The sequence below is a fragment of the Malaclemys terrapin genome, chromosome 1 (genome assembly GCF_027887155.1).
Source record: "Malaclemys terrapin pileata isolate rMalTer1 chromosome 1, rMalTer1.hap1, whole genome shotgun sequence".
NCBI lineage: Eukaryota > Metazoa > Chordata > Testudines > Emydidae > Malaclemys > Malaclemys terrapin.
Genome location: NC_071505.1, coordinates 346,313,593 through 346,338,709, shown reverse-complemented (window position 1 = coordinate 346,338,709; position 25,117 = coordinate 346,313,593). Strand labels below are relative to the sequence as shown.

At 48.9% G+C, this 25,117-nt stretch overlaps 1 pseudogene; it reads left to right on the top strand.

Annotated features, from left to right (window-relative positions):
- The first annotated feature begins 20,181 nt into the window (after positions 1-20,181).
- LOC128843230 (olfactory receptor-like protein COR4) lies at positions 20,182-21,142 on the top strand (annotated as a pseudogene).
- Positions 21,143-25,117: the final 3,975 nt, after the last annotated feature.

Genomic DNA, 25,117 nt, shown 5'->3' with positions numbered 1-25,117 from the left:
GAGCAGGGGGTGGTGTATGGCCTCCAGCGCCCCCTGATGAAAAGTTCTTCTCTGATCTTCAGTGAATATCTCACGAAAGACCTAAAACCAACAGAACCAGAGCCCTTGCAATGGCTCAGAACCAGGCTCCAAATCCCTCTGGTGGCTCACAAGGTGGAGAAGAGTCCTGGGGCAGCCAACCTTTGGGGTCCCATGGACCAAAGAACCCCCTTCAGTAAGAGGCTGCAGGCACTGAGGCCTCCAATAGCTCTTTCTGGAGCAGGATTCAACCCAGGTGCCATGAGATGCTGGAAATGGGTCTCCGCACTTTGAAACCAGCTCACCCAGACACTCTACTGCTCCCAGCAGCGATATCTCCTGCAGTTCACCCGCTAGAGGTGAGGGGTCTTTTAGATCTGGTTCATTCCCACGCCTCACCCCACTGACATTCCCAGGAACCTCACATACTCTGCTGGAAATAAGTAGCAGGCTCTTGCCCTGTGTCCATGACACACTCACTGCAGGGGGAGACAGCTCCACACCTGAGCTGCTGCAATGCACCAGCAGAGAGTCCTTACCTCTCCCACCCTGGCCAGGTTTCTAAAGCCCAGGCGCTCGGTATCCTGGAGCCCTTCCCGGCACCACAGCTCTCTTCCCTTGGTGATGTTGAGCCCTGGGGGAGAAAGACACACCCATTGGGGAGGTTTGACATTCCGCTTTCACTGCCGGTTTCCATCTGGGTGCACACTGGCCAGGGTCCTCGTGGCATCCACAGCCCAATGGAATCGCAGGGTCCATACCAGGCGGTTTAGTACCAGAAGGGGGATTTGTTTTAGTCATCACAGTAATCATGTGACCCTTAGAGTCATTGTGCTCTGGGAGTGGGTGCCTGTTAATGGTGGTGTCTAATACTGAGAACCCCCCACACCCACTGAAGTCAGGATCTGGCCCTGACTACCCAACTGGTGACATCCTACAAGCTTTGTGTCCTTCCCCTGTGGTCTCTGCTCCTACCCCTGCCCTCATGATGGGCTCTTTCCCTCCATGTCTCTCAATAGCTCTGTTCCTGTCCCCTCACGAGCTGGCTGCCCTGCGGGTGGGCTATTTCCCTGGGCTGGGGACAGAGCCGGGCTCTGAAATAAAGCAGCCAATTTCCCTGGCACTTTCACACTCATCTCCCTAATTCAGAGAGAGGGGAAGAGAAAGAGTCATCATCTAAGGTGGGATTGGTCTCAGAGGAGGGGGCTTCTTTCTGTAGGGTCCCATTGCCCAGCAGAGGGAGTCTCAAAGGAGGGGCCTTGTTACTATTGGGGTTCCTCTTCCCTGCTACAGTGGGTCTAAACAGAGAGGCCTTAGTCCTCTAGGCGTCCCAATGGCCAGCTGGAGCTAGTCTCCGAGAGGCTTGTTTCCATGGGGTCCCATTGCCCAGCTGGGTTCTTACCCCTCTTCTGCACCAGGAGCCTGTGCAGCCAATATATCCCATCCCTGGCTTGCTGGCTGATGTCCTCGGCTGGGTGGGATACATGGAGACCCAGCTGCAGCACAAAGTCGCTTGCCATGGAGAAGTCGGAGGAGGTCTGGTGGAAGGAGGAGGAGAGGGGAATCCATCAACCTTCTCCCTTCAGCTCTCCAGCGCCCCTGGGCCAGAGCTCTGCTCCCACCCCTCTGTAGGAGGCGCTGGGCGAGAGGAGCGAGAGCTTTCTGCCCCCAAGGGAGCTTGGAGCAAAGGGACCAGGGCAAAGGCCCTCTATGAGCACTTACTGCCTAGCTGCTCCAGAGTAACAAGGGCCCTGAGGCCAGGCACAAATCTGCCAGCCCGTGGCCTATGGAACGCAGTCCCTTGCGGACCCAGGGGGGACCAATTAGCCACGGGATGAGGAACTTGACTCAAGCCCTGACTCTGCAGGATGCTGGGGTCAAAGGTCACTTACGTCAAATCCAGGCAGGGAGGTGGCGAATTCGAGCAGGGCAGCGCTGCTCTGTATGGCCCTAGCTCTCTCCAGGGCCCTTTTTGATTGGATCCAGACATGGATGTGCTGCAGGAGAAGGAGGCAGGGGAGGGTCAGTGGGCAGCCGTACATGCTCTACAAACGAGCCTCTCCCGGTCCCCATGGGGCTTACACCTTGCGCTCAGGGTGGAACAGCTGACCCCTGGTCGCAGAGCTTGAAAAGGGGGTCCATGACACTGCCCACGTCTTGCTGAGCACAAGCTCATCGTCTCTCCAGGCTGGGACAATGGTCAGTCTTAGGGCTGGTCCGTTTGCCCTGAACCCCTGATCCATGAACAGCACGTCAGGATCAAGGCACATGCCCTGGACCCCAGACCCCAGCTGCAAGGGCCTTGGTAGGATGGATGGAACGGCCGTGAGGACAATCCCTCCGGGAACCGCAGTGTCCCTAGGACAGAAGAGCTGATTCCCTGAGGCTCCTCCTGTATCTCAGGGTCTCCCTAGAAAGGAGCCAGAGACTTTTCTCAGAGGCCCATGTCCTGCATCTCACAGGGGTTTCAGTCTCTCAGTCCCCAGCCAGGCCTGCTGCTCACTGTTAGTGCTTAATGCAATCGGGCAGAGCGCTGGCTGACAGTCCCAGCTCCTTCCCCCTGCACTGGCAGCTCTGGGAAAGTGTGTCCGGCTGGGTCCAAGCTGGAAGGACACAATGGAAATGTGGCTCTTCTAATATCTCGTTTGCTGCCCTCCCACAGGGTTCAGGGGCAATTCCACCCCAGACCGTCCCATTCTACTCACCTCCAAGAGGTGCTGCAGCTTCTCCAAGCTGGGGGTCTCGCTCAGCAGGCCCCTGAGCATGCTGTCCAGGCTCTGCAAATAGCTCTTCTGGAGAGCCTGCAAGAGGAGGGAGCACCCGCCAGTCAAGGGACATGGGGCCACACCAGTCAGGGGACAATTAGGAGGATTCTCTAGGAGCCCTGGCAAGACTCAAAAGGCACATCCTGGCCTCTCCCATTCACATCACTCCAGAGAGACTAAGCAAAAGTTCATGGCCGGATGCCTGCTGCCTCTTCAATCCTTGCTCTTAGCAGTTCTCTGCACAGCGCCGGGTACCCAGCAGACTATGGAACAGCCAAACTGCAGTGGGTGGGAAGTAGGATCCCCGGGAGAGTCCAGGCAGCAGAGCAGAGAATGAGGAGAGGAGGGAAGGTTGGGATCAGCCATGGAGGGGTAATGCAATCCCCTCTGGAGGGAAGGGGCCCCCACTGCCAGTTTCTTGCGGGCCTGTTCCCAGCTCTGCTCACCCCTCCCCTATTCTCAGCAGCTCTATCAAAGTGAGGGAGCAGGGACCAGAGCCTGCTCCTGCTCCGGGGACAGAGAAGTAGGATCAGGACCTACCTGGAAGTGGGGGGTGTCGTTCCCAGTGCCCATGGTGAAGATCTGGTGGAGAAGCGCGCTCAGGAGGCGAGATTCCAGCTCCAGGGACAGTGGTGGCTTCAGTTTGCTGGCAGAAGAGAGGAGCCTGTCGTACACTTTGCAGCACCAGCATGGTGCTGGCACTGGCATGGACATCACCCCCTCCCCCACAGTGATCCCCTCCCCTCCCCACAGCCACTGTAACGTTCCTGGAGTGAAATCCACCCCCCAGCCAGGAAAGAGGGGACATTCCCGCCTCCTCTGCTGGGGGATGGGAACAGCCACAGCTGGGGGTAACCTAGGCGGAGGAGGATCTGTGACTCCCAGCTCTGGGCCCGATCAGCACCAGGGTTAGGGCAGCTGGACGGGAGGGTCCTGATACCTGAGGCTGCAAACCACGTCCATGGAGCTGGAAATGATGGAGCTCGGCTCTGACACCACAGGGAGAATTTCAATCAGCTCCTGGGAGACCCCAAGGAAACAAAACCATGTGTGAGACCAGGCCTCACAGACCCAGAGGCACTTCCCAGGGTGGAGGCCAAAGTGCTCTGCAGAAACAGCCAATGTCACTCCCACCCCCAACCAGCTGGGCCCCCCCATTCCTCCCATCCATCAAACTTCCTTCCCCCTCTCCCACCCAATTCCCCCCTCCCTTCCCCTCCTTTCCCCTCCGGGCTTACAATTCCCCACTGCCAGCTCCTGATCAGTGTCACAATTATCCCCTTCCCTGCTCCCCAGCCCTCACCCCAGGAACCCCTGTCCTCTGCTTCCCCCTCCAACCCAACTAACGCTTCCTCCCATGTCTGGCTGCCTCGCCCCAGGGGCCGGGCACGGGGTCCCACTCACCACAATGCTCTCCACAAGGGCCGCTTTGGAAATATAGGGCTCCAGGGTGTCCCACCCCTGCTGCTGTGCCAAGACACACAGACTCAGCACAGCGTCGAGGAAGCGGAGCTGATGGGCCCTGTTCCCCATCAGCTAGGAGTGGGGTGGGGGGAGAGAGAGAGAGCCTGTTACATAGGGACCTCCCCGCCCAACCCAAACCAACTCTAGGGATCAGGACCTCCATGGGGTTGGACAGGGAAAGCCGCCCCTTCCTGAAACCAGTGTTGCCCGGCACAGACCGGGGTTGTAACTTGGACAATGTCTGCGGGGAGCGGAAACCTTGGCCTGTGTGGGACAAATGTCCCCACTTTGGGGTGCCAGAGAACAGAGGAGACGTGTCCCCCCATTGGGGGTGAGGGATTCTCTTGGACAAAACCCCCCTGCCTGGGTGGAGATGGAACAAGGGGCAGGACGGACTCGGTGGCAGTGCAGCTGGGGGATTTTTGTACCTTATCTCTGCCCTGGAGATACTGCTGGATCTCTGTTATGATGTCTTGTTCCAGGGACACATCTTCCTCCTCCTCCTCTTCCTCTTTCTCATCCTCATGGGCACTGGGGGGCTCTGCACCAGGGGGGAAGGAGAAAGTATAATCCCTTCTGCTGCTGGGGGGATGCAGTGGACAGAGAAGGCTCCATGTTTCCCCCTTCTCTGTAAGAAGCCCCATGGCAGCGCGGGCCCCACCCTGCCCCTGCGAGAGACGCCCTCAGCCCCATGAGCCTCAGGGCCCCGTGGGAGTCGCCCCCCCCCAACATGATCAGGGGAGGCTGGAGATCCCCAACTCCACCCAGCATCCCCTGCCGCGGGGTGTGGCTGTGCCCCCCCCCCACTAGTGTTAGTGGGGCTCACATGGGTCAGTCCCGGCACCTTGGCGAGCCGATGGGCACAGGGGGTTACTAGTCCCCCACCGGCCCAGTCCTCCTCCCTTTCCCCTGGGTCTCCCCTCACCTGCAAAGAGGGAGCATTCATCCGCAGGCCAGTCAGACCATGCAGAGGAGCTGCTGCCCCCTTGGGAGTACGAGAAGCTGCTGGTGTTTGTCCCAGAGTCGCTCAGCTCCTCCTCCTGGCTGGCGGGGGGCTCCTCAGGGACCAGGGTGGGGCTGGCGCAGGGCTCCTCAGGGGCCAGGGTGGGGCTGGCGGGGGGCTCCACAGTTGCCAGGGTGGTGGGTGGCTCCTGCTGGGCCCTGGGGTGCAGCTCCTGGCTCCTTGGCTTCCTGTGAAGGAAGCCCCAGAGCTGCCTTGCCCGGCTCCTGCCCTCTCCTGGCTCCCTCCTCCGTAGCTGTACCCGGGGCCACCTCCATTTGGGCCCAGAAGGTGCCTCAGGGTCAGCTAGGGGAGCTGGTGTCATCCACTTCCTGCAGCATGCCAGGCAGCTCCTCTGTTTATGCTGGCCACCAGCCTCTTCCCCGCCCGTGGGGCCAGCGGGGCCGCTCTCCTCCTCAGAAAGCCGGATGTTCTTTCCCTCTGGCTCTGGAGCCACCTGCCCGGCCTTCCTCCTGAGCATCTGCCTCAGCCGCTCCATCCTGGAACTGAGTGGGGAGCAGCCGTGAGTCTGGCTTCAAGGCAGCCTCTCATGAATGGGGCCTGCCTGCTCCCCGGCCCACCTCCCCTCCGCTGAGGCAATTCCTCCTCCCCACACATCCCACCCCAGGGCACAGGAACCCTCATCCTGGGGAACAAACTCTGCCAAGGGACAGGCTGGGAGCCCTATTGGTGGGATATTTCCACCACACTGGAGATGGCTCTGGAGAACTCCACTTACTTACTCTAGATGGGATGGAGCTGGATGGCAGATGCTCGGTGTTGGTCCTTCCTTTACCCTCCTCCTTGATCCTCTGCACCCAGGTGGCCTAGAAGGGGTGCTGCAGAATCCCCTGCCAGCAGGGCAGGGGGTAGAAGTGGGGAGATCAAAAGTGACTGTGAAAACAAGACAATGTTTTATTGCCAGGGGATGGATAAACTCAGGCGAGCAGCCAGGGATTCACAACACTGACCGACGAACAGAAGGACACCTCCCATCTCAAGGTCTCCTAGTATCTCACGCACATTCCTGAAATGTGAGGGCCCAAGGGCTCTAGGGGAGTGTCTCCAGCCCCACTGTTGGAAACAGAGGCCTTGGCAGGAAAAGCCACTGCCTCAGGGTTGCACTGGGAGTCAGGGATAGAGCCGGGGATGGAGCCCAGGAGTCCTTTGTCCAGGCTCCCGCACTAACCGCTAGAGGAACACTCCCTTCCAGAGCTGGGAAGTGCCAGTCTCCCTGGCTCCGAGGATGACCTGTTGTAGTGACTGACGCATTTGCTACTTGTCCCCCATCCAAAGCCAATAACACATCTCTGTGTTGGCAATCATGAGTTAGACCTTCTCAGCACCCCTCTGTCTCCCGCAGCTGTCAGGTATTCCTTGGATTATGGAGGCTTGGATGCTAACAGGACTGGAATTTGTTACTGGCTCCCTGGGTGGTTCTAGCCAATGAGGGTCTCAGTCTAGCCTCAGAGGCCCACACCCCCAGACACTAAAGATCAAGGTGGATTGATTTCATTCCAAATGGTTTGGATTTGTATTTTTGAGTGATTTTCCTAATGAAAGATTGATTCTCATGAAATTCTAAGTGGTGGCCGATAACAGAACAAGGAGCAATGGTCTCAAGTTGCAGTGGGGGAGGTCTAGGTTGGATATTAGGAAAAACTTTTTCACTAGGAGGGTGGTGAAGCACAGGAATGGGTTACCTAGGGAGGTGGTAGAATCTCCATCCTTACAAGTTTTTAAAGGTCAGCTTGACAAAGCCCTGGCTGGGATGATTAAGTTGGGGTTGGTCCTGCTTTGAGCCGGGGGGTTGGACTAGAGACCTCCTGAGGTCTGTTCCAGCCCTAGTCTTCTAGGATTCTATGAATAGGTAACCATTAAAACATGCTGGTTTTGCAGGATACATAAGAACAAAAAGGTTAACTGAAACATTTTTTTTCATTTCAAACACACTGAGGTAAAGAAGTATCTCTAGTTCATGCATTGAGCTGATTGTTCCTGGTCATAAACCTCCTTCCAGATTTTAGAGGTAGTAGCTCACATCTCCTCCTCTCTAGCGTTTATTCATATATTACAAGAGGAAAAGAAGCCTTCATTCTTTTTCAACTCCCAATCAGTTTCTTAAATTGGAATGAAGTAGCTGCATCAACTGAAATGAAGAAAATAGTCTTTTTGCACCTGCAGAAGAGGCTATTGCTGCTGAAATCTGGCTGAGTATTTCAACAACTTCTGCACCCCCAGGTGCTTAGGCCATGACTTCCAATAGTTCAGTGGTTTGACTTCCTCTGAAACTTGGCAGCAAACATGGACTTCTTCATCGATGTATTTATTTAAATGACTTTCCTAGGCTAGAGCAACTATAGGCCTTAACATAGCTTGTCATTGTTTCAAATTTTATACTTGATAGGTTTGTTTAAAAAAAAAACCTTTTTAAATTTAAATTTAAAAACTCCAGTTTAAATTAAAAAAAAAATCTCTTTGGGGGGGTTTGGTTCTGAAAAAGTCATTGATTGGTATTCCCCTTGATTTTAGAAGAACTACTTCATTTGAGAGAATCATAAACTGCTCATATTCTCTTAAAGGAGAGGAGGCAACAAAATTCATCATATCATAATTTGTTGCACCTTATTTGCTCAGTCTTAAACAAACAAGTGTCCAAAACTCTAGTTAGTCTCTTTTATGTAGGCCCAGCTAAGAGGTGGTAGGGGGGCAGGAATGCTGTCTCCGTCCCTGGACCAATATTAATTACACAGGATATTGCCACAAAACCTCCATTTTACTGCCAAATTGTCTAAGCCATTCCTCTTCTGCACTTCCTGGTTTATACGTTTCAAATCTACAAAACCTTCCCCTTGACCGTCACTGCCCACGCGGTGCAGCAGGCAGAGGAACGCGAGCAGTGACACTGTGACCCCAGAGGTAACTCAGCCCCCCTGTCACTCACTGACTCCACTAACCCTGAGCATCAACCCGAAGCCTGCGGCCTGCCTTGGGCATCGCTCCCACGGAAACCTGCAGGCTCATTTACTGACTTATGCAAATCACCTGTGGAGAGTTAGCTCTGACTGTCTGAATTCACTCTAAAGCAGTGGTTCCCAAACTTTAACAGCCTGTGGACCCCTTTCACTAAAATGTCAAGTCTCATGAACCCCCTCCCAAAAATGAATATTTCCAGGGATTTTCAACTTTACCTGAGTATAAAATATAAAAGAAGTGATCTTGGAAATATACAATTTGTTTTTATGACATGCTTATTACACACTATTCATTATTAATGATTATTTATCATTACAGTATTCTTATTACATTATGAAAACGGCAACACTCTTCCAAGATCTCACTTTCGTAGCTTGTATCACTTGGAATAAGCCTGTTATAAGACAAGGCTCCTATGTTTCATCAGGGAGTATCAGATGTGAAACAAGCATAAAGGTATTTAAGAAGCCAACTTAAAGAGTTCCTCCTACACAAGCATTCAGGTCTTGAGCAGTCCAGGCAAACAACGCTCGTTACAACAAAGCTTAAACTTGTTCTTCATAATAATTGTAAAAACAATCCTAGCTGCCTATTTCATTTTAAAAACAGCAAAAAATATCTACCTCCCTTTCCATTTCTTATAAGGAGTCTTGAAATTTAAATCTCTTCAGTGTGATAGATATGCTTGCTTTGATCTGCTTACCTCTTGGAAGTCCAGGGGCTCTGGGCTGCTGGCCCCATGGTGCCTGGGGTTCCTAGGGGCAGCTCTGTCTGCCATTAGGGAATTTTTTCCCGAGAACCCCCTGTAACATTTCGCGAACCCCCAGGGGTTCACGAACCTCAGTTTGGGAACCACTGTTCTAAAGTCACAATGCCCTTCAGCTTACAACACCAATGTAAGGGACAAGAGGGAAGGAGGAAGAGGGAAGCAAAATGATCAAATTCCAAACACCCCCAGCGAGTCACAGATTCATAAATTCCAAGCCCAGAAGAAACCACTGCAGTCTGACTTTCTGTTTTGCTTCGGCCATAGAATATCCCTCAAAATAATTCCCATAGGAATTAGAGCAGATTTTTTAGTAAAACACCCAATCTTGATTTTAAAACAGGCAAGTTGTGGAAAATCCAGCACAAGCCTCAGTGAATTGCTCCAAACTCTGATGATTAAAATGCTCGCCTTTTTTCCAGTGTGTATTGGTCTAGCTTCAACTTCCAGCCATTGTCTGCTCATAACCTTTATCTGGTAAAGTGAAGAGCCCATTAGTAAATATTTGTTCCCATAGGCTCACCGCTTAACCTTCTCTTAGATTGAGCTCCTGTAGTCTGTCACCACAGGGCAGGTTTTCTAATCCTTTCATCATTCTTGTGGCTCTTCTGTGAACCCTCTCTGATTTATCAGCATCTGTCTCAAATTGTGGACACCAGAAATGGACACAATATTCCAGGAGTGGTTGCACCAGTGCCCAGTACAGAGATATCGAACCTCTATACCTCTACTTGAGAATCTGCTAGGACAGAGTCCCCTATCTTGTCCTTAGAGCCTATATTTTTTCTTACCTTCTACACAGATGACAATTTCTTTCAAAAAAATCCGCACCGATATGAAAAAAAATTCCTCAGAATGTCCTCCACAACAACCGTCTCTTGGTCCTCTGAGAGAACCGCGAGATGGAGACTTGCTGCAGCAAGGCTACAGGGGGTCTCTGAGGTTCCCCCTGCCCTGCATCCCTGTCCTGCCTGGCTGTTGTCAAGGGAGCTCTGTGAGGTCACAGACGCCTCATCATCTTTGCCCAATAGGCTGAGTTCCTGCCTAAGGCCTTTGTGAAGTCACTGCCACACTCACCATTCCCTGGCAGCCTGATGCCTGCCCCTGGCCAGCCTGGTTGGATGTTTGAGCTGCACCCTGGATCTCCCCACTTGCTCATTATTGATTCTGGGGAGCAACCAGGCCACCTGGTAAAACAGCAGAGTCTGTTCCTCACCCCACACTGAGTTTTTCATAGAGGCCCAGATTGTGAAACAATTCAATCTCCTAATGTGGTCTCTATTTCCAGGGCTATGAAATGTCAGACTCTCAGCACCCTATTAAGCCCAATTGCTTGTAATTAACTAAAAGGACCCTTCCAGAATGAAAGGCAGTTGTGATGTGAGGACACCAGGAAACAGAGACTTCACCTCTCCCCTGGGTAATTTGTTCCAGTGGCTTGTCTCCCTCGCTGTCAGAATTAAACGTGAAATTGACAACCTTTGATAAGGGCAAAATTTATGACAATCTTTTAAATAATTTAAATAGAAGAGAAAAAAGAACATTAAGTGGAATATGTTCACTGCCAAGTTTTTCAGACCGTCGCACCACTGATGTGGTAGCTAAGGCCCTGGAAGGAAAGTTAGCTGAAATGCTAGCCTAGCTTTGGACAGCAATAACTTCCTTGAAAGGTGCAGAAAATATTGTCTTCATTTCAGTTTATTCAAATAGTTCAGTTCAATCGACTAGTTCGTTGAAATTCAAAAAAGCCATTGGGAGTTCACAAAACAGGCAAACTTGTTTTCCTCCCGCAATCTATGGATAAAAACTACGTGTGAAGGGATGGATCTACTGGTTCATCAATCTAGAAACACGTGGAGACCAGAATGTATCATTTCAGTTCACTAACCACACATCAAATTTCCTTGGTTTAAGAAATCAGTTAGTTTTAAAAGCAAAACATTTTGATACAACTTTTTTCTTATGCTTCTCTTTCTAGCTCTGGCATAACCTTGATGTGTGATCAAAGAGAGGTCACTTCTTTTCTTTTTCCCTCTGTATCATGGGGATGGAGAAAATTCTCTAAGTCCTAGCAGGAGAGAGATTTGAGCATGTCAGGCGTGTTAGGGCCCTTGTGCTCTAAAGGACAATGGATGATTTTTGTTTGGGACAAGAATCCCGACGGATTTGATACTTGTCCCCCAACCAAAGTCAATAGCACATCTCTGTATTTTCAATCATGAGTTAGACATTCTCAGCACCCCTCTGTCTCCCGCAGCCCTCAGGTGTTCCTTGGATTATGGAGGCTAAGAGAACTGGAATTTTTTACTGGCTTCCTGGGTGTTACTAGCCAATGAGGGTCTCAGTCTGGCCTCCGAGGCCCACACCCCCAGCCACTAAAGATCAGGATGGATTGATTTCACTCAAAGTTTTTTGTATTTGTATTTTTGAATTATTTTCCTAATGAAAGATTGATTTTCATGGAATTCTTAGAGCTGGCAGATGACAGAACAAGGAGCAATGACCTCAAGTTGCAGTGTGGAAGGCTTGGATATTCGGAAAAACTTTTTCACTAGGAGGGTGGTGATGCCTTTGAATCTGCTAGGATAGAGTCCCCTATCTTGTACTTAGAGCCTATATTTTTTCTTACCTTCTACACAGATGACGATTTCTTTCAAAAAAATCCACACCGATATGAAAAAAAAAACGCACAGAATGTCCTCCACAACAACGGTTTCTTGGTACTCTGAGAGAACCACGAGATGGAGACTTGCTGCAGCAAGGCTACAGGGGGTCTCTGAGGTTCCCCCTGCCCTGCATCCCTGTCCTGCCTGGCTGTTGTCAAGGGAGCTCTGTGAGGTCACAGACGCCTCATCACCTTTGCCCAATAGGCTGAGTTCCTGCCAAAGGCCTTTGTGAAGTCACTGCCATACTCACCTTTCCCTTGCAGGCCTGATGCCTGCCCCTGGCCAGCCTGGTTGGATGTTTGAGCTGCACCCCGGATCTCCCCACTTGCTCATTATTGATTCTGGGGAGCAACCAGGCCACCTGGTAAAACAGCAGAGTCTGTTCCTCACCCCACACTGAGTTTTTCATAGAGGCCCAGATTGTGATACAATTCCATCTCCTAATGTGGTCTCTATTTCCAGGGCTATGAAATGTCACACACTTTGCACCATATTAAGCCCAATTCTTGTTGTGCCTTTCTTGGCTAGATCGAATTAGCCCTGCCCCATGATATCCGATCTCCCCGTCCTGCTAGGAGCCCCCGAGCCAGGAGCACCCCAATAGGGGCCTCCTTGCTGTTTGTCTGCCGGGCTGGTGACAGGACTTCCTCTGCGTGGGGATATCAGATGCACCTCCAGAGGCAGTGCAGAAGTGAGTGCACTGCATCAGCCCAGCGTTGGGCTCAGGGCTTTGGCCTTGGCAGCTTCTGCTCCAGTCACGTCTCTGGGTGCCCGGATTCAGAGCTTCTGGCCCCCTGTGGCTGCAGCCAGGGCTGGGGAACAGGGCTCAGGACTTTCATGCCCCTCCCCACTCCTGCTGGCACTCTGGGTGTCCGGGCTCGGGTCTTCTGCCAGGCATCTGCAGCTGGGGCTCGGGGCTTCCCTTGCCGTTCCTTCTGGGGCTCAGGTGTCTATTTTTCTAGATGTCCCGAAAATGGTAGGAGCCGAGGTGCTCCCAAGTAGTAGGTAGGAGCTGAGGTGCTCCCAACAGCAGGAACCCTCCTGCACATCTGGGAACCTCCTCTAGCTTCAGAAAGGTTGCTGGCTGCTGCCCTTGGAGCCCAGGTCTGAAGGCACCACACACGTGAGGGTGGCCATGCTGTGACCCCTACAACAACCGCTGAACTCCCCTATTCTCCTATTTTGGTCAGGACCCCCATGGTTACAATACCATGACATTTCAGATGGAAACATTGGTCAATTTCAAGGCCAGAGGGTTTTTAAATTAGTCAAACTGAGCCCTGAATTTGGTAGGGACCCGGCTATTATGGAAGTCCTAGCAGGTTTGCACTCCCGGTTCTCCTGAAAGGCCATTGAGAATTCATGCTGCCTGAGAAACTTCCCAGAATAAGCTACCAGGACTGGGGGGGGATGAAGGAAACCTACCAAAGCCTGAGCTAGGATGGAGAGCATTGATCCAAGCGGTGTTTGAACCCTTCCACCCCCACCTGCCTGCCTGCCGTGAAACGGACAGAGGGGCACTGATTTCTATTGGTGAACTTGCTACAGACCGTGGGCTTCAGCACAAGCCATGCAGCCCATATTCTGACCTCTTGGATAAACAGCAACGTTGGCTTTTTAGAAACCTTCCCCCCAGTGCTCTGCATCCACTTGGGACTGTGCCCAGCAGAGGCAGGTGGAGGGGAGGGGAAGGCAGAGGAGGCCATGCAAATGTTGTGGCGTCTGCACTACCCCACAGACACACACCCAGCAATGCACGGCATAATAGCCAGGACAGTAAATGATTTGGCCATAACCTCCAAAATCCTCAGTGTTGAAAGTACAATTTATCTAGAAAACAATGGGAGGGAGGGGTTAGAGAGTTGCAGTAACCACCTGGATTTCCAGTCTCTGGCCAGGCACATCCCCCTCTCCACAGTTTTCACTGATATCTTCTCCAAACTGGTCCTCCTGATATAATCTGAGGTCACATACCAGTTCTGTGGGGTGCTTTGCTGGGTGCAGGTTGTGATCCCACAGTGTTAATCTTAGGCAACTTTTGTGAGTCAGGCCTGGCCTGCTAGATCATCCCTGTCAGTGACTTTGCAGCACAGTCATAACCTCTGTCTTTTCAGTTACGGTGACCTCTTCACACACCTCAATGCTCTCGAGTGGTATTCAGGTAGGGTTACCATACGTCCTCTTTTTCCCGGACATGTCCGGCTTTTCGGCACTCAAACCCCCGTCCGGGGGGGAATTGCCAAAAAGCGGAACATGTCCGGGAAAATGGCGGCTCTGTTTAAGAGCCCGGCTGCCTGAAGGCTACCGGCTTCGGGCAGCCCCGTGCCTGGAGACCCTGCGCCGCCGGAGCCCGGGAGGGGAAGTGCCCGGCTGGGGGCGCAGGGTCTCCAGGCACGGGGCTGCCCGAAGCCGGTAGCTCTCGGGCAGCCCGGTTCTTAAACAGAGCCTCCAGCGGCTGGGGCTCTGTGTAACTGACACTGTGTCAGTTACACGCAGCCCCGGCGGCTGGAGGCTCCAGCCCCCGCAGCTCTATTTAAGAGCCGGGCTGCCGGAGCGCTACCGGCTTCGGGCAGCCCCGTGCCTCCAGACCCTGCGCCCCCAGCCGGGCACTTCCCCTCCCGGGCTCCAGCGGCGCAGGGTCCGGAGGCACGGGGGCTGCCCGAAGCCGGTAGCGCTGGGGCAGCCCGGCTCTTAAACAGAGCCTAAGAGGAGCAGAGCCTCCAGCTGCGGAGGCTCTGCTCCTCTTTGGCTCTGTGTAACTTATACAGTGTAAGTTACGCAGAGCCGCCAGAGCCCCGGAGGGGAAGTGCCCGGCTGGGGGCGCAGGGTCTGGGGGCTGCCCGGGAAACCGTGATGCTGGTAGCACTGGGGCAGCCCTTTCCCCCTGGCTGGGAGTAGGAGGGAGGAGGGGGCGGAGTTAGGGTGGGGGAAGGGGCGGAGTTGGGGCGGGGCTAGGGGTGGGGAAATGGGCGGGACCAGGGCCCGTGGAGGGTCCTCTTTTTTTATTTATGTGATATGGTAACCCTATATTCAGGCATCAGATCCGTAAGGGGCTGTCTTACAATCCTCTGCACAGAATAGCATCTTGACAACAGCTTCACTATTGTGATGCACTTTTAACAGCCCGAGGTGCATCCCTGCTGCGAGGCCTGTGTACTTTGCAGGTAACAGCGTGACCCCTCCCTAGCACCTCCGAAGGCCCCTCCCATCAGTTTTGCCATTTGTACTTTTCCACGAGGAGTAACAACTGCAGCAGATCACCTGCATCAAATGATCACTCACAAGGACAGCAGGACCCCGTTTATCCCATCGAATTGGGACCAGGGCCAGACTGGTTAACTAAAACTTCAGATAATCGGATGAATGGGAAAGTGCGAGGCTGCAGCGCCATCTAGTGACCATAACAGATACTGCTCATTTCTGGACCTGTGTGTGCTGGTTGTTGGGTTAATATGGAGAACCGGATAATGAGGGTCGGATAAACAGGGTTCTACTGTATTGTGCTCATCCCATTCTTTCCGAGCTGCTTGGCTTTTAGTGAGGCTTCGCTTCGCTATTCCAATCATGGATTTAGGGAAACCTAATTTAGGCTCCTCCCCGTGAAGGGGAAAGGAAAAGTGAAGTGCTTCAGTAAGAGTAAACTTACCAGAATGAAATGGTTCCATTTTTTTCTGTTTCGAAAGGGCATTTGGCTTCAGAATTTTATTTCATTTTTTATGAGATTGTGTCTTTTCTGTTTTGTGGCACACAAGCAGAGAAGTTAGAGAAAACATAAAATTCTCTTGCTGGAAGTTCGCAATGTTTTGCTAATTTGTTTCTTAGGAGCCAGAACAATAATGTGTGTGGAATCATCATTACTGTGTATTCTGTGTAGTTATGTTGTTGGCTTCTTTAGGAAATTTGCAAAAGAGGAGCACTGGGAAAGCCTGTCCCCCCCCCCCCCCCCCCATACGCACTACACATTTGCTGCCCACTGGTGCTGCCTGAGCAGTAGCATTGTGACATCAGAGATAATCCACCACTCAGCACTCCCTCCCTCCAGTTCATTTTCATACTTGGGGAGAATGACTGGCACCCTGGCTACCATGGCAACAGTTACCTTTGACAACTGATTGCCCCCAGAACATCATCACAGGAAGGAAGTTGGTAATGAAACAGGGCCACATTTGGACAGGCAGGACAGCCTCCTGCTGTGCTCATTTGGGTTTGTCCTGTGATAGGGTCCAGTGTTTTTTTCCAAAGGGCAGTTGTTTGCTACTTTCCATAGTAAGGGCCAGGTGAAAACAAGAGGAAAAATTCCAGCTCTTTTTCTTGGATATTGTTTATCTGCTTCTTACGCATTCAGGGTTCTAGCTGAGAACTTTCACTGAAACAGAAGTTGCATAAAATAAGTTTTGTTTTAATACAGTTTAATTTAATTACTTTCCATACTCTGATCAACACGGCACTGAGTGGTGAAACAGAGATTTTCACAAAGATAACAATGGCAATAAACTATATACTGAAAACAACACATGAGTAAGAGCTTCATTGTTTAAATAACACATATATAAAATATTTTCTTTCTATTTAAAAAAAACAAAGGAAATCAACAAACAAAAACCCCTTCCTTTAACGTTACTTAAGTTTGCTTTCATCAATAAACTAAACCATAACATAATTAGGAAACACAAAGTCAAAGTTTTAAAAAGGATTAAAAGTTTACAAAGTTTTGCATTCTCAGGTTAGCAAAGGTCATGCTCTCAGAGTTCAAGTAAATTGGAAAACCAGCATCATACATTGCAAGTAGCACCCTGGGCCGGCAAACAGGATGGAACATGGCAGGTACCATTGCTGGAGCAGATGCTGCATGCCAGGGACCAAGTCACGCTCTCCGCCGCACTGTTACAGCCCCTTGGGAATCAGTGATGAGAATGATGTTAAACCTACCCCGGGCCATTCCACCAGCACAGTATAACCACACCCTGTCCTTCCCGTGGATTGCTCCAACCTGCCTCCTAGAGCAGGTGCTGGGTCGGGGAGACAAGGGATGTGTTCTACATCAGGCACAGAGCCCATATCCCCCCAGTGGCAAAAACCTTTGCAAAACTTTTCAAGATAATGCATCTGCATGTGATTATCCCCTGTCCCCTAGAGAAATACGGTGTATTTTAATGAGTCTGCCCTTACTTGTCTTGATGATCAGAGCTCAGAGATGCTACAGGGATCCTCTCCCAAATGATGCTATGCCAAACATAAACACACTTCCATCCTATACTTTGAAATCAAGAGAGACGACATCTCTCCGAAGGTAGGAGTGAACACTATTTCCAGTACAATAAAACTGAAATCTCCTTTTGATAGTTACATCAGGAAATAGCTCTTTTCAGAACACCTTGCCCAAGGCAGAAATTTGCAGAAGTCAACTTGTTGATTATTTGAATCTATAATGCAGCCACGTGGGAACAGAAAGGAGATTGTTCTGAGTCTTTCACATGAATTCTCTCTTACAGTCCATATCTTGGGTGACTTCTGGAGTGGATTATTGCAATGTTCTCTACCATGAGCCACTCAGCCCAAGCACAGCTACTGCCAAATGCAGGTGTCCACTGAATTGCAGGGGATATTACACCTAGGAGGACATCCGGGACCATTGAAACTAATGGGAATGTTGCCATAGACTTCAATGAGGCTGAGATTAAATATGTGGGGAGTGATGGTCGAGCATTCTCACTGGGGGTCTCCTACACCTGGAGGTCATTTCCCTGGGCACACACGTCCAAACTCTGAGTTTTCAAGGCACAGCGTAAGGCTCATCTCTTTCTCTGAGTGCCGTGTGGAGGTTTGGTTGTGGCGAGCACGGCGTGTTGGAATGCATGTTCATTAACACTTTGTAGAACATCACCGCTTTGCCGAGCAGAGACAATGTCTACCAAGGCTCAGTCCAATGAAAATAAATCATTTTCTGTGAATCGGATGGGCTTTCAGTGACATGGTCAGCTCAGATGCTCTACTGAGCATTATGTAGAATGTGTTTACATTAGTCTTTTCTCTGATGTTTTTAACTCCATCTTTCCTTGACTTAAATAGAGGGGAATTCTACAGCCTCTTTTGAGAGCACTTTTCGCTTGCACATAGATAGATAGATAGATAGATAGATAGATAGATAGATAGATAGATAGATAGATAGATAATGTGTTTTAGGAACTGAGATCTGTGAACAGGCAGGAGAGCTCCTTTAGCATTAAAAAATATTTATGGTCATCAATCCTGTACTTCCTTTAAAAGTGGGGGTAGGAAATAGCTTAATAGAAATTTGCTAGAATGTAACTATCTGATCTCTGGTTCTGATTGTCTCTTTAGAAGGAATTTGGTCTGCAGAAGCATTTGGATTCACCGGTCTTTTTATGAAACACTGAATAAACACACAGAAATTACCAGATTGAATCAGACCTGAGCTCCATCTAGTGTCTTGTCTCTGATAGTGACTAGTACCAGATGTTTCAAAAGAAGGTTTAATAACCTTCAATAGGCAGATGTGGAATAATCAGCCCTTTCCCCCATCTCGCCCTGATCTCTCATAGTTAGAGAAGAGATTGGTTTAAGCCCTGAAGCATAATGTTTAGTATCCCTTAAGCATCCGCATCCACACACCATGCCATATAAAACTGTCAAATCCCTCCAGTTTCTTTGTGGTTCTGCTTAACAGCACTCCTAGGATCTACAGACATTTCCCAACTTCTCAGCTCATCCAGAAGAACAGTTCAGACCAGCAAGGCACTGAGCACGTTAGCCCCAATCCAAAGAAACATATAAGCACATGCTTAACTTTAAGCAACTTTAAGAATGTAAGAAGCCCCATTGAAATCAACATGCTTAAAATTCTGGGGGCTCCACTTCAGGAAAGATGGAGATAGATTGGAGACAGCCCAGGGGAGAGCAATAAAAACAATAAAAGGTTTAGAAGCACTGGGGGATGGACTAGATGACCTCTTCAAGCCCTACGTTTCTATGATTCTATGAAAAGATATGTACCTGCTTAAATGTTCTGCTGGACTGAGGGAAGAATGCTCAGATCCATGCAGGATCAAGCCCTAAATGACTTATTGTTCTTTGCTTGGATGCATTTGATGAAAGAAGTCAAGTCCTTCTTCCTTTCTATCTTCTGTAGAACTGCACGTTAAGCAAGCTGCTTTTGAAGTTGAATAATCATTTTATTTGTTTCAGAGAAGCAGCCGTGTTAGTCTGTATCCGCAAAAAGAACAGGAGTACTTGTGGCACCTTAGAGATTAACAAATTTATTTGAGCATAAGCTGTCGTGGGCTAAAACCCACTTATTTGTAATATTTGTCTGAATGCCGACTGACTGACATGCTATTTGGCCAAAACCAAAGAGTGTGTAAAGAAATAAATGACATGTGTGTGTATGTACGGTATGTGTATGAATATGTACACACACACACACACACACACACTTTTTCTTGATCTTTGGCCACAAAAAACATACCACACATACATACCTGATGATCACACTAGACGTTCACTACCTTTTACATTGCCAGGGTGTTATGAATGAGAACCAAGCCATCCCCATAATTTCACAAACTGGAATGTGCAACATGAGCTAAGTACAATTAACAATTATATGATTTGGCAATCACTATTGTGACATGGGGTGAGGAAAGAGGTGCATTGAGGATATTGATATATGATTAAATAGGTTTACAGGCAGTTTCTTATCTCTATAAAGACAGGTTAAAAGATAAATCTAAACATAGAATATTTTTTCTTATCATTATAAATATATGTTTCTAAAAACATATTCACTGTTGTTAATTTTCTCAGAAATATTCACCCCTGGCTACACACTTTTTGTCTGATCATTAGAAGTGTACGTAAGGTAATTTTTCAGCAGCCAAAGAACAAGAAGCTACAGGATTTAGTCAGCATGGCTGTAGTGTCCAGAAGGGATACATTTAGAAGCTCCATTTTTGAAATATTTTCTCAATGAAAGTATGTGCATAATGTGTTCTAGCTGGTAGCCGATGATTTAAAAACATGGAGGCAAATTTTGGTGGGGGAAACTGTCAACCAATAACCAGAGAGTGCGATGCAAACTATGCGTTCCTCCTAACCATGTTATTGTTCCCAGGTATAATGGAGATCCACGGATTCTACTACTGTCTAAGGTACCAGTCCCACAAAATTGAACATATTCCTTAATTTTATTTATGTGAGGCATTCCACTGAGTCTGTGAGGCTACACTAATAAGTGAAATTAAAATATCAACAGAATATGGGTCAAAATGTGTAAATCAGACTAAATGGCAGGGTAATGCACTTTCCTAGAGATAAAGGATTTTTTTCTCCCTTAGAAGAAGTGAAGGAGTGATGGGTTTTCCCATCAGTTGTTCCCGGTTCCATTCCATGACTCAAAGGGTCTTTACGCATATGACCACAGTTCTTTATATTAGCATACACCATTTGCATAAGAACGAATGCCTTCCTTTATGGTTGATCCCGCAGCTAGCGCCCAAGGCTGAATGAATGGCTGGAGGAAATTGTACGGCAGTGACCGAGTTCATTCTCACAGGAGTGACAGATCGTTTGGAGCTGCAGGTCCCCCACTTTGTGCTGTTCCTAGTGATCTATATTATCACCCTGGTGTGGAATCTGGGGATGATGGTTTTAATCAGGATCGACCCCCAACTCCACACCCCCATGTACTTCTTTCTCAAGAATTTATCTCTCGTGGATGCCTGTTACTCCACAGTCATCACTCCCAAGATGCTGATGAGCTTCTTAGCCGAGAGGAAAGCTATTTCCTATACAGCTTGCATCATCCAATATTTTAGCTTCATATTGTTTGTCATCTCTGAGCGCCATCTGCAACCCTCTGCTGTATATGGTCATCATGTCCCCAAAGCACTGCCTACGGCTGGTGGCTGGTTCATATCTATGGGCCTTCCTGAACTCGGTGATACACACCAGCGCTTTGCTAAGATTATCCTATTGCGACTCCAATATCCTGAATCATTTTTTCTGTGATCTCAACCCACTTCTAAAGCTCTCCTCTTCTGGCACCGCCATCAATCAGCTACTCGTTTTCCTCTTTGGCAGTCTGAGTGAGGTGATCAGCATTGTGACCATCCTCATCTCATACATCTTAATTATTGTGACTGTGCTGCGAATCCGCTCCACCGAGGGCAGGCGCAAAGCCTTCTACACCTGCACCTCCCACCTGACGGCCGTCTCTATGTTCCATGGGACAATTCTCTTCATGTATTTCTGACCCAGCGCCAGCTACTCGCTGGACACAGACAAAATGGCCTCCGTGTTCTACACGGTGGTGATCCCCATGCTGAACCCCCTCATCTACAGTCTGAGGAACAAGGATGTGAAGGACGCCCTGAGGAGATCAATAGAGACAAAATTGAGGGCCCATTTTCCCCCAAAGGGTGCCATAATAGGACAACCAAATCCTTTAATGGCTTCTCTGGACACATAAGGCCTGTCTCCACTTCGAGGTGGATCGAAGCTGCCGCGATCAATCCACGAATCCACGGGGGACAATTTAGCCGGTCTAGTGAAAACCAACTGAATTGACCCCGATTACTCTCCCATCTACTGCACCAGAACAAGATGAGTAAAGGGAGTCTATGGGAGAGTTTCTTCTGTTGACCCAGCGCAGTGTGAACCCCGTGGTAAGCAGATCTAAGCTACGTCGATTTCAGTGATGCTACTAACGTAACACAAATTGTGTAGCTTAGATCGATCTGTCCCTGTAGTGTAGACATGCCCATGGGCTCTGATTCAGAAAGTCCTGAAGCACCTGTTTAAGTATGTCTCCTTTTGACTTCAGTGGGGCTTAAGCACATGTTTAAAGTTAAAGGTGTATTTAAGTGCTGGTTTGAAGAGAGACGCGTTCCTGACTAGAGGCCTTATGTGCATAAAAAAGCCATGTCAGTTATTAAATGATGGTTTGCTCCCTGTGTCTATAATAAAAAACCTTGAAATTGATTTTTCAGTGTAAGATGTAAGAGGGTGATTTAAATATTGTTTAGAATTACTGCATAAAAGGGAAAAGTTCACACTGCAACAATGGATTCATGAGCAATGACCAGGACGGGTTTTAATGTCCAAAAACGTTGACAGATATTTGTTCAATTCCATTTTGTGATTTTGCTTCAATCAGATCCACAGCCCAACTCCTCTGTTTTTTGGGAGACATTTGTGTGCGTGAAATGATATTCAACCTGTGTCTGTTGAAAGGGAGAATGTCGTGAATGCTCAGTGGGGTCTGATATTTCTTGAGTACTCACATCAAGAGTCCCACACACAACTCTTTGTGAATTTAGGAGTCACACAATTAAAGACCAGGTAGTTTAGGTGACCAAACATATACAGACACATTTTCAAGGATCGTCGTTGATTGTGAATGCCACAGTTATTGGGATCTCAATGTAAAAGACCTTGGACCTTATTTTCCTAAGTGCTGAGTACTTACAGCTCCCATTCACTTCAGCTGGAGTGGTGGAGTTTCTGGAAATCAGGACCGAGGGGACTGAAGTTGGGCACCCATAAACAGAGGCTACCAAAATCACTGGCCATTGCTGAAACTTTTGGGCATGGCAAATTACAACAGTGAATACCAAAAGCACCAGACACCTCACAGTACGTCCACACTGCAATGTAAGCCCAGGGTTCAAACTCATGATCAAGTCAAGCTCTCTTCTATCTACACACAAATTGCACTAACCTAGGGCTCAAACCCACAGTCCGAGGACCCCACAGTGATAGAAGGTCTGAGCCTGAGTCAAGCTGAGACCCAGGTTTCAAGCTCTTTATTGGTTTGCAGCGTAGACAGAGCCACACTGGACTCATGCTTTGGGAGTCAGCCAAAAGTATCCCACAGGCTGAGTTTTTTTGTCCTCTGGATGATCAATTGTTTCCACACTGCACCACGAACAAAAAGATAGAGTGCCCACATTTGAGGAGTGTGCTAGGAAGTCTGGGATATAGGGGTTGGATTGGGGCCCCCTTAATGCCATGTGGATGCTGGAGCCCCTACCCTGGGGTTACAAATGAGTGTAGATTCTCAAACCCTATGTTAACAAACCCACGGTCTGCTAATGCAAGTTCTACTTCCCCAGGGATTACATTGCAGTTATAGACATGTTCTCAGAGAGTTAGTGAGTCACTGTGGTGTAGGTATGCATGCATTCTTTGGCACAATGCGGCTCTGGTCTCGATTTGCACCTCCAGTTGCTACTGTAAAAGTAATAATTATATTGAGCTATGAGCAAGTTTCAACCACATGCCAGGCTCCTTCTAGGATCCTTTGATTTTATGCGTATGACCTAGCAGAGCTCCCTCAGGAATGGAGAGATTGAAGTGGTCTGAGGAATCACAGCCTAACCCCTAGGCCCGCTGCCTTTCAGACCCATGACGCCCAGTCAAACATTTCCCCTCTTTTCCATGCAATTTGCTCCCTTCTGCCTCCTACTGCTGCCACTCCCTTTCTGCCCTCACCCAAACACCGTGGAGTTTTTATCTCGCTCCCCTGCCCAGAACACAGCTCAGACCCAGGGCAGGGGGAAAAGCAATTCTAAAGCTGGGGGACCTGCTGCGTGGCCTACAGAAGCAGTGGTATCCTAGAGCTGAGAACTGTGTAGGCAGACGAAGGGGGCGAAAAACAGAGCCATATCCAGATACCTGCATCAGCCATCTTAACAGAAAGCATCACCCAGCCCATCACCTAAGAACATAAGACTGGTCATACTGGGTCAGACCAATGGTCCATCTAGCCCAGTGTCCTGTCTTCCACAATGGCCAATGCCAGGTGTTTCAGAGAGAATGAACAGAACAGGGCAATTATCAAGTGTTCCACCCCCTGTCATCCACTCCCAGCTCCTGGCAGTCAGCAGTTTAGGGACACTCATAACATGGGGTTGCGTCCCTGACCATCTTGGATAATAGCCATTGAGGGACCGATCATCCAGGAACTTATGAAATTATTTTTTGAACCCAGTTATACTTTTGACCTTCACAACGTCTCCCTGGCAATCACTGTCCTCTGCACAGCTCTACTGCTAACAGTTGAAATTCTTCTTTAGCACAGCAAGTATTGGCTTGTGGTTTAGGAACTGAGTTCCAGACCCGAGGTTGTTGTATAATTACATTGAAGTCGCTTGAAGTCAATGGAGCTACACGAATGACAGCAAATGAGGATCTGGCCCAGAAAATAATGAGTCCTACTGATACATCTTGTTTTTATTAGTTAGTTTATCCAAGGGAAGGTCAAGAAGTGACTTAAACATGCTATATACGCGCCTGTGTGGGACGAAGATTTCCAATAGGGTAAAAATCTTTAATTCTGCAGACAGAGGCATAAGATTCAGTGGCTGGAAGCTAAATAAACTCAGTCAAGATGAGGTGCACCTTTTTCTTAGTGAGGGTAATTAATTATTGGAACAAATTACCTATTACTATGGTGGATGTTCCATCACGTAACGTCTTAAAATCAAGGCAATATATCTTCCTAAATCATATTCTATCGCTTGAACAGAATTCATGGACTCAATGGACAAATTACTGGGTGAGGGTCTTGTGCCTGTGTTATGAAGGAAGTTCAACTCTAGATAAAGATATTGGTGCTTTCAGCATGGTTAAGTCACTTTAAAAAATCTAGGTTTCTATGAGTCTCTTTATGTCTTCACAACACATCTTGATCTCTGACTTATGGACATACGCAACAATAACCCTGATATCTCTGTTCAGAATATGACATTTATTTCAGCAGCTATTTGCATATTACACAGAAGTGTGGAAGTGGAGCCACTGAGCCAAAGCCTGTGCTTACCAGCGCACACATAAATCTGGAACAACTTCCTAGATTTCACTGGCTTTACCAATGGCATAAAAGCCTGATCCAAAGGTGCTGAACTCCATGACAGCTTTGCCATTGACTCCAGTGGGCTATAGCTCAAGGCATAGAATCTGCTGCACTACTTAACTCTTTCTTGTTGGGAAGAGTCATCTCTCTCTATAGCCCCTCCTAGCCTGAGCCGGGAATTGGATGTCTTGCCAAGATGCTCTGATACAATGCAAGGCTCTCTCTGGACTGGAGTGGCAGTCTCACTGGCTGCAAGAAAAGAGTTCCCAAAGAATGGCAGGTTTGGCAGCAAAAGGGTTAAGGAGCATTAAGTTATCTTCTACACACACAAAAATATACTTCTCTGTTAACCATGCCCATTGCAACTGACTTTCAAGGTATGTCTTCAGATGCTGGCATTTACATATTCCCAATATATCTTATTATCATCATTATGTTTATATCCAAGAGCTTATCTAGTGTTGCAGCAGGTGAACGAATACTTTGACCAATACTGAGAGCAAAAGGCCAAACAGAAAGGAAGGGTTGGTGTTCTGAGGACACATACATTGAAAGCTTGTGAGATACTCAATTGTTGCAGTAGCTGGA